Source organism: Chlorocebus sabaeus, chromosome 11 (genome assembly GCF_047675955.1).
Source record: "Chlorocebus sabaeus isolate Y175 chromosome 11, mChlSab1.0.hap1, whole genome shotgun sequence".
NCBI lineage: Eukaryota > Metazoa > Chordata > Mammalia > Primates > Cercopithecidae > Chlorocebus > Chlorocebus sabaeus.
The window spans coordinates 95,062,675-95,073,051 of record NC_132914.1 but is presented as its reverse complement, the minus strand read 5'-3'; the positions used below and the strand labels follow the sequence as shown (position 1 = coordinate 95,073,051).

Sequence of the window (10,377 nt, the reverse complement as noted above, 5' to 3'; positions counted from 1 at the left end):
GGCAGCTTCTTACCTGACTCCATTTTCAATCCAATTTTTTCTTTTGGCATAGTGAATTGGAGTCCTGAGTTTTTATTTTCCTTTCACAGACATCAGGATTAGGTTAAAACTTTCAGTGAAAGACATGAAGATGAAATAGCCATGAGGTCTCAATTTCAAATTGCAGGAGAGAGAAAATCTGGTTGACCCTCCTGAACCTGTTCCCTTATGTTTGAATTTGGAGAAAAATCACAAGAATCTCTCCAGGGAGGGAGATTAGAGGTGAGAGAGCAGGGGTGTTCATGAGGGTATTAGATCTTTACTAATATATTGCTTAAATTATTTTAAACAATTTAAAAGTTAATTTAAAATTAACCTAAAAAATACATGACTATGAGTTTTACAAATTTTTGTATGCCAATTTCTAGCATGATGATGAGAAAATACTAGGCACTCAAGATATTTTTGTCACATGAATGAATAAATGAATCAAATAATCTATAAATGAATTAGAAAAATATCACAAAATATCATTTCACAAAATATCAGGGAAGCCATGGTCTCCAAGAAAACCAAGTCTCCCTTGAATGAGGAGTAGCCAGAAAACTCACTAGTTTGAGAACCTCTGTGTAATATTCTGGATGTTGCTACAGGAAGAAGCAGTCATTGTCCTTCTTTTTTCAGAGGTCAGTAAAGGTAGTCTGGGAGGAAGAATGGCTAGTAAGTAAAGAGGGGATGTCAAAGAAAAAGTTATTCTGACACTTAAAAAAAAGAAGAAGATAAGAAAGATTTTATTTAAGGCTATCATAATAGGGGTGAAAAATATTGCAGTAAGATAAAGGGATTGAATTCAATGCCAAATACAGCAAAGACACCTGAGGATTCATAGCCAGAGTGAGGGAGTCAGTAGATGGAAAATTACCAAGACAAGATATCAAGGATGGGAGGATGGATTATTGCTAAACTGGCCTAACAGTACGCTTGCTAAAGTTGGGCCAATAGCTTAGGTATCAAGAGGAGTGGGTGAGGAATTTGATATCAAAGGCTAGAGATTATAGCTAACATGACTTAGCAGGATTCTTGCTAAAAATTGAAACTTACTCAAGAAGAGGACTCAGAGGAATCTGACTAAACTTGGCCGAACATGGAGTCTTTATTTGGGGACATCTCCATGGAGTATGTTTGGAAGTCTAACTGCAAAAATGTTTTCTACACTAATCAAGCTTTATGTTATCTTTTGTAGTCCTTTTTTGAGTATCTTCTTTTAAGACATGATACTTCTGATTAAAACATGAAGCCAGTATGTTAGACGGCTTTTGGGGGTCTCATGCAATATCATATTCCTCTCTGAGGAATAACTTTACATCCAGCATCTTTCGGCCTATTTCTGTTCTGCCTCCCTCTGTAGCACCATCCCGAGTATGTCAGAGGTCTTCGCATTAGTGAACTTTTGTGCCTGTTCCTCATTTAAGTCTGTTTTTATTTTCCTTGAGATCATTGCTTTCTTGATATTTTGAGTGAAGAGATTTTGCAGGGCTATCTCTCTAATTTATTTAAAGATCATTTGATTCATTAATTCATTTGATATAAGTATATTGCATACTCACTGTGTGCTCAGCATTGTGCTAGGGTTTGGGCATACAAGAATCTGTCCCTCCTGGCCAGACCTCGTTGATACTGGAAACACTTATAAATTTGAGCCGAGCAAACTGTAATAGGAATATGGGAAGATTAAAATCTTGTTGGACCATGGGCAAGTACAGAAAGATAGTTTGCAGAAAGAACATCTTGACTTTTTATGTTCCCAGAGCCAGCAAGTATAAAGCATAGTTGAACTTCCTGCAAGTAGGTCCTAGGACCCCTTCTGTGTTTTTAATTAGGAAGGTTTTTCTGCTTTGCAATGAAATGTGCTTAAACAAGTTCTTTCAGTGGCACCATAATGTAAGAGGTTATCTATATTCTTTATTCTCTGGGAGGATCTCAGTTACTTAAAAAGTAGCAAAAATAATGGCTTGAAGATAACCCACAAACATAAGGTATAAATCACTGTATTGCACCCTCCCCCTACTTCCACTTCCATTTTTGCACCCAAATCCTAAGAACCTGTCCAAGAAGAAAAAGAATTGCTAGAAATAGATTAGTTTCTTCATCCAAAATCACAATACTCACAGCCAAGGATCCCAGGGATGCTACAGACTGTCTTTCTTTACATCTAAACCCCAATAAGTACCTGACTTTGGATAGTCCAAGAAAAATAGATCTGAAGCTAGACAAGCTCAGATTACTTCACACAATCACCCACGACCCCAGGACTTTTGCAGGTTTGCACTGAAGACTATGCAGCAAAGCTTCCTTACTTCTCTTTTCCTTAGGAGGTGTTACTCCACAGGCCAAATTTAACATTTGCCATATGCCAAAATCTTAAGGATTCTTTATGTGTATTCTATCTGTATGTGCAAAAATGTGTTTTGTTTTAGGGATTGGGCATAGGAGAGGCGGGGAGGACTCACCAATTTTAAAGGTATGGTAAACTCACAATAGCCCTGATTTTGAGCTTTTACAGAGTGGGGACAATAAGTTTAGTGCCTTAAAATAGGACTTCACAATGATAGTTCACTGTAAAAATCATGTCTGATGATTATCAAGTGTGTGATTTACTGCACTAAAAGCCCTCTGAATTGGGTCCATTTCTGAATAAAGATTGCAACTACTCTCCCAAATACCTTCTCTCTGCTGGAGATTCAGTCCTGAAGTACACTTTCTGGTCTTTTCAGATTCCAATCTTATTTGCTTCTCAAATGCATCTTTCTCACGAAAGCCCAGGTGATAAAGGTAGGGAGCAAATATAACCACAGGTTTCAGTCATGAAAATGCAAGTAGGGGAAGAGGTTTCTACAAGGACAACTTCAGTCAGCATCCTTTATCCATGAAGGTTCTTTCCTACTGGGATACTAATGAGAAGGTAGCACCAGATATGAAAGGAAAATATGGTATAGAATGGGCGTAAGTGGGGAAGGGGAATGATCTGGCAGCATTCAAATTTTTGAGCAATAGGACATTTCTTGCTAGCAAAGCTGTCCTATGTCAATCTGTTTTTCCATCAGGTTCCTTGGCATTATTTGCATGTGGACAGGTAGGGTGTAGCTGGTTGGACTGGGGCCAGAAAGAGAGGACCTAAAACAAGAAACCAGACATTCCTAACAGTGAGCTTGCTGATAGAGGGAGTAGTTCTTTTCAGCAAGAAGTGGAAGCATCCAGATATGATGATGGCTAATCTGGCAGCACAACAGCTGTATTTATAAGAACGTAACCTGAGATTGTCACTGTCCAATTATATCTGTGATGTTAAATCTTGGTCCCCATACAGACCCTGAAAGGTGGTGTAGGTATCAACAAACAGTAAAACTAAAAGAATTTACATGTTGATCAATTTATAACAAGGAAAATACTTACGCTATTTGTATAAGAGAGTGTTGCCCTTTGTTGAAATTGTTATGCATGATGGTGAGGATGGAATCAACTAGGATGTTAAAACCAGGCACCAATTCTGATTTGGACTAGTGTCAAGAAATGAATTCCAGGGGCAGCCAAAGTTAGAAGTGTAAAGTCAGCTACAAATGAGGAAGTGATCAGATCTCTGGAGTCTTGGTGACCTGCCATCCCTGAGGGCACTCTTGAAGAGATCTAACCTGCTTCTGAACCAGAACAAGATCTTTTTTTTTTTTTTTTTTTTTTTTTTTTTTTTTTTTTAAAATACAAAGCCAGGCAAGTGGCTGCCATCAGGAAAGTTTCAGGTCATAATATGAGATTTCTAGTCATTAGCCATCAGTTCAAGGAGCAGGACACCATCACTCTCAGGAAGACACAAATGTGAAAGGACAATGGTTTATAATCAGTCATTAGAGCAGGACACAGAGTCCAAACTAAAGGCATGTTGAGGAAGACACAATGAGGTCCAGAGAGAGGTACTAGACTTACTCAAATCCCTTAGTCCCAAGCCTGAATCATTTCCAAGGGCAAGGATGTCTCCATTTGAGGGAAGAAAGAGCAAGAGAAAAGAAACCAAGAAGTGCTTGACATCCTGAGCAATTCCCAGATGTTGCTTTGCCAGAGAGTAGGATGCCAAATATTTCGAGAAAGCCTTTCTGGACTTGAAAAGGGAAAATGAGAGCCAGTCTTGTCGTGTCATTTGACTTTTAAATCATCTCCTGGAGGAAGGTTATCTGGGAGATATTCAGCATGAGATGATTCTTTATAAGGCTAAATGAAAGCAAGGATTTTCCCTAGCCAATAACCTTAGAAATGCATGAGCTAGAATATTTCAAGCCCAAAACGAAATATGCCAAAAAGCACTGAAATCATGATGCAATGCTGGAAATGATATGAGAAACTTGGGTCTCAAATAATATTTGGAAGTGAGTACAGATAAATGCAAGCTGTAACAAATAACTTCCTGTTGGATGATTTATGTTAAAGTACATATGAAAATCAAAAATTGAGAACTCAGATTCGAAGAAACAACCACTCAAAAGGCTAAAAATCTGTTTGCCTAATGGTCACATGGCAATGACTACACACAATTTTAATGCCATAATTCCTGAATTGTTTTTCTCCCACGTCGAGGAATAAACCTTAGGAGAAGAGAGGTTTTGAATTCAAAGGAAATTCTAAGCTGCAAAAGTGCTTGCATTTTTAGAGGAGAGACACTAAGTGACTTGCCTAAAGCTGAACAGTTAATCTTATAATTTCAAAAATTTCTACTACCCCAAACTAGTCTTAAATTCCAAGCCATGTCATAAAGTCTCCTGTTTCTAAAGGGGTATTTGTCTGTCTTTCCTTAGAGTTAGAGTCATTTAGAATGGCTTAATAGATGGTTTTAGAAGATGTTAACTCATCCTTTATACTTCGGGGGAAGGTGGGCACTGGAGCCTGGCCCCACTCACCTGCCCTGTGTGTTGCAACCAGAGGCTCTGTTTCACCCTCTGTACTGGGTGTCCAGGCGTCCCCCAGGGTCCATAAGAGTTCAAGTTCTCAACTTGCTATGAGGAAGTGATTTAGCACTAGAAGGCTTTGGATTATTATTTGTGGAATGAACAGAAACTCTGCCTTTGGAGAGTCACTTCCATAGTTTCAAGACAAAAAGAAAAACTCAGGAGGAAAACAGTGGTATGTTGCTTACCATAAAAATTAAACCCTTTCTAGTATTTGCTTCATGTTCAAATAACTCCAATCCTTTTGGGACCCTCCCTGATGACCTCCATGTTTGATTCAGCTTTGACTGTTCTAAGATTTAACATAATTAAGAATGAAAAGTGACTTAACTGTCCAAGATGAGGACAGCGAGATTGCCATAAGTGTTCCTTGCCAAAGAAGGCAGGCTGGTTGTGATTACACCACCTCCTCCTCATTGTCCTATTCTTATCGTGTGCTGCAGTCAGCGTCTTTGACCTATATTTGATTCCCTCTTGCAATATGTGCTTTTGATCATGAAACTGCTGGGAAAAGGCTCCTTCTAAACCACAAAACAAGGTAAGCTGTTTCTTATTTGTTTGAATATATAGGAAGCTGGTGACAGCCAATTTTCTTCCTCTACATCTAAGAAATCGAAAGGTCAGGTGCTAGGAGGGATTATGGAGAGTTTATGAGGCAAACAGCCCGCCCCACCACAGGCCTTATCAGGAACAAGCCCAGCTTTCTTTCATAAGCCTCTGGTGGGCGGCTTGTGCTCATGGCTGGCGGTCTGGGGTGCACATTGCAGTTTATCATCAAGCAGCATCTTCAAAATGCCAAACTTTATTTATTGATCTTACAATTCTATGTTATCTCCAACGAGCCACGGGAAAAGTAATACATTTTGTATGGATTAATCCTTGTAATTCTACACAACGTACACCCAGAGATAACTCAAACTCGCTTTGTCGTCTCATTACCTAAACAGACTTGTCTTTCTTTAAGTCATCAACAGAGGTCATCTCCCAAATGCCCTTGTGAAATATTCATTAATCAAATAACTAATTTGAAATGGACCTTCAAAGCATTATTCATTTCCCCATCATTCTCCTAACATCAGTTTAAATGCTTTGTGGGTATAATGATTAGGCTGATGTTTAATTAATTGTGAAATTGTGAATTAAAGCTAAATTAAAAGATAAATCCTTTTTTTTTAGTGCATAAGGGAGAAAGAGAGCAAGCCAGAAAGAGACAGTGAGCTTGGTTGGTGGTTTTAGTTGGGGATTCTTAGCAAGTGTTCCTTTATTCACAGCAACAAGACAGTGCTGGATTTTAAGGTTAACCTTTGTGAAGTAAATCTTATTGTTCCATTCTTTCTTGATGGATTTCAGATTCATCACCACATCAATGAGTGATGCTACAGATCATTGAGCAGATATGCAGATGTAAATATAACCTGCTATTCTCAACAAGTTTTACTGTGAGTAAAACAAAACAATTACCGAAGACCCTGTTACGGAAATCACAACCATAATTTTGTTTACTGTGTGTGATGATGAAAGCTCCACATTTTTTTATCCCAGAAGAAAAGGTTTGATTCCCAACTGAGGCCTTCTCTGATTCATGTTTTTAAGTACCAAGTGTACCCTAAAATTTATTATCAGGTACATCACAATGTAATCCCAACACTTTGGGAGGCTGAGGCAGGAGGATTGCTTGAGCCCAGGAATTAAAGACCAGCCATGAGCAACATAGTGAGACCCTGTCTCTACAAAAAATAAATTAGAAAAAAATTATCCGGGTGTAATGGTATGCCCGTAGTCTCAGCTACCTGGGAGGCTGAGGTGGGAGGATAGCTTGAGCCCGGGAGATCGAGGTTGCAGTGAGCTGTGATTGCACTACTACACTCCAGCCTAGGAAACAGAGATACCCTGACAAACAAACAAACAAACACAGTGTCAATCAACTTACACTGTTTCTATTTTTAAACCTGTCAATTACCCCAATTTGACTATTAACTCCTTGAATGCATGGTCCAAGTGTTGCACATCTTTATTTACAAAGCACAGAATTTAATGCTTGTGTTCTCCAACCAAACAGATCCTAGAAGTTTGTTTGCTCTTCCCTTTTCCTGAAGCACTCTAATTAAATAATAAACTATTGGAAAAAAGAAACTTTTTTCCTCTGTGGTTGCTAAGCAACAAGACACTACTACATAAAGAAAAACTGAGAATAAAGCCAACAAAAAAAGCAGGTCTCAAAGGTAAAGAAACAGATTCTTGATTTGAACAGCTGGATTGAGCTATTCCTGAAGCTAACATACCCGTAGACACTTCAGTTTCATTATCTAATAGGTGCCCTTGTTTATTTAAGATGGTTTATATTTAGTTTATTTTGTTTGGAGCCAAATAAACACTTGATGAGCACAGTCATTTGCAAGTCATCCATATGTTAATTTTGTTATTATTCACCTGCTTAGAGGACTACCTAGTTCCTTCTTCTGTGATCTGTCAATGTGGCTACATTTGCTCCCTCCAAAGGCACATCACATCTCCTCAGTCCATTTTTTATCTCTGTTTGTCTGGTATCCAGGGCTCATCTCCCTCAACATGGCTGATTTCTTGGATTATGTGATGCCCACAACCATCTATGGCTGATATGGCTGATAGAACCTGTCCTGAAGTGCTTGCTCTGCCCAGTCTTTGGTGCCTCCTAAGCCATAGTTCTGACGTAATAATCTCTCAGATGCAAAGCAATATAGCACATTGGTTATGCATGGAAACTTTGGTGCACTCTACATGAATATGAATGTTAGCTCCACTATCTACTAGCCATATAACCTCATGCAAATCATTTAACTGTGATTCAGTTTCCTCATCTGCAAATCTAGAATAACATTGCCTATTTCACGTGGTTGTAAATGGGATAATGCATGCAAAGTAGTTAGAATAGTCTCTGGCAAATAGTAAGTATGCAATACACATGGCAGTTATAATCTTCATTGTGATAGACCAGCCCTCCAATTACATACCAGAAGAATGAAAAGATTTTATATCATCTCATGTGTTTTATAAAGCTCAGTTGAAAGCAGGACTCTGCCTTCTTTTTCTTGACCAAGCTTCCTCCCTGACTAGATAATGAGCAACTTTTGGTAGGGTAAGAGCTATGCTTTGACTTTCTGTATCTTCAGCCCAGTGATGATGATGAGTAGACACTAAACATGTGCTTAAATTGTTAATATCCAACAAGCAATAATAATTATTAATATCAATAAACTCTGTTAATAGTGAATGAGGGTGGCTAGCAATTGGTCTTTTTCTCTCTTTCCCAGTGAGTTTAAATTCCAGGGGACATACCCACTCTTCCTAGATAAGCTTATGCCCTAAATATTTATCTGTTTTTCTTCCCTGGGGAACTGACTGGCCCTGAGGAAGAAACATGAATGATGTATTTATTTTTCTCCCTTAAGATATGAAGACTGGAGTGAGCCCTCATCAGCCAGATGGACTGTTTCATCTCTTCCGAAATAGAAACCTCCAACCTACTCAGCTCTTTTGAGGCCAAAAAGATACCCAAGGGCTCTCAAGAAACCAACATTCTCAACACCAGCCTAAAACAAGTTTCCTAAAAGCATTTCCCTTTTGCACTCATTTTTATTACCTCTCCATCCCGTGGTCCTAAGAATAATTTGCATATAACAGTCACTATTAAAATTTTTGATTTGCAAATGATCAATGAATGATGAGGTCAGCCCATCAGTGACTGAACCAATCAATGAATGAGAAGAGTAGGAGATGTTTACTGTCTTCTCTGTTCTAAGGCCTGGAGGGTGAGGGCATTCATCTACTAGTTTACCCTCATATATTTTCTTTGCTGGAGTTTCAACACTTCTCCCTTTCATTCTGCTGCAATTGACCAAAACTTAAATAGTCTGGGAGAGGTGGAGAAAGTAGATCCAATAGTATCACTCACATAAACTCAGGTCTCCATAGGGACATGATCAATGGCCAATAGCCTCTCCTGAATATTTCCTTGCTTCCTGCTTAGGCAAAGAAAATTTGTCCTTCTAAGTCCAAGGAAACAATTGTTTTATGTCTGACTGTTTTTTTAATAAGCCTTCACCATGACCTCCCTGCCTCCACTTATTCTGAATAGCAGGAATCGTGGGGAGGGGAAGTCACACATGCTTGGAATGTGGTAGATGATGTGCAGCTCAGATGTCACCAGCCATGATGTCTGGCTGAAGTCTACTTATTGCTAATTTGGTGTCATGGCTGTGTAGGTAAACAAATAAAAATCAAATTCACAGGTCAACCATTCTGAACAATACCTGGCTAATTTTCCTGTTTGAAAAATCGCCAAAGCTTTTCAACTGACTTAGAAGGTATTCGTAGGTCAGCTGCTTTGACTAACAAGTGGGTCTTGTGTTTTTGAACATGCAGGATAATGGCGGTAAGGTCCCTAGGCCACAGGTGCTAAAGAGTTGCCACATGCATGCGGCACTTCAGAGTGGCACGTCCCTTAGCAACCCATAATGCAATTAACAAACTTCATCTCATCCTCAGCTAAACAGCTTTCTTAAAACATGCCAAATGTAGTAAAAGTCCATTCAGAATCAAAGCCACTCTCCTCTTAAGAAAATAAATGGTTAGGGAAGTCCCTTTGATTTCTCATTGTGGTTGCTCAGCTTGGGGGCTACCTAATGAGACATAGCAGTTGGTCAAATTAGGGATCCCAGGCCTTTGGATGTCATGAGTCAGTAAATATTTTCTCCACCCAAAACTGTGGAAAGCCAATATTGAGTCATCATCATTTTCATTTGCTAAATATAGGCCACAAATCTAGATCAAACAAGACAAAATTACCTTCTACTGTGATCATGATTAAATACAATAAAAGCTTAACAAATACCAAAAAGGTAGAAAGGATATAATTAGGAATAAAACACATTTCTTTACCTTGAATTAATTTGATGTTTTAAAAAGTTCTATGTTATTTTACTTTTTCTGATATTACTGAAGATGAATGCAAACATGACTCCCACACAGGTCTTCAGAGTAACCTCTGAAAACCTGTGTTAGTCAGGGTTCTCTAAAGGGATAGAACTAATAGGATAGATTTATAGATGAAAGGGAGTTTGTTAAGGAGTATTGACTCACACGATCACAAGGTGAAATCTCACAATAGGTCTTCTGCAAGCTGAGGAACAGGGAAGCCAGTCCCAGTCACAAAACTTAGCATTCCTTACACTTGTTGAATGAAAATTACTAGGTTATATACAACTACGTAAAGGACCCAATGTTGTAGGTCCCTACGGATTACTACAACCATTTGCTGATGCAGTAAAGCTCTTCACCAAAGAACCCTTAAAACCTTCAACATCTACTACTATTCTCTACATTACCGCACCCGCCCTAGCCTTCTCCATTGCCCTTCTCCTATGAACCC

At 38.8% G+C, this 10,377-nt stretch overlaps 1 long non-coding RNA gene across 1 annotated transcript; it reads left to right on the top strand.

Annotated features, from left to right (window-relative positions):
• Positions 1-607: 607 nt before the first annotated feature.
• LOC140712790 (uncharacterized) lies at positions 608-9,543 on the top strand. The gene is made up of 3 exons (XR_012094574.1): positions 608-5,508; positions 6,321-6,409; positions 8,399-9,543. It is a non-coding gene; the product is annotated as an uncharacterized lncRNA (long non-coding RNA).
• The last annotated feature ends 834 nt before the right edge of the window (positions 9,544-10,377 follow it).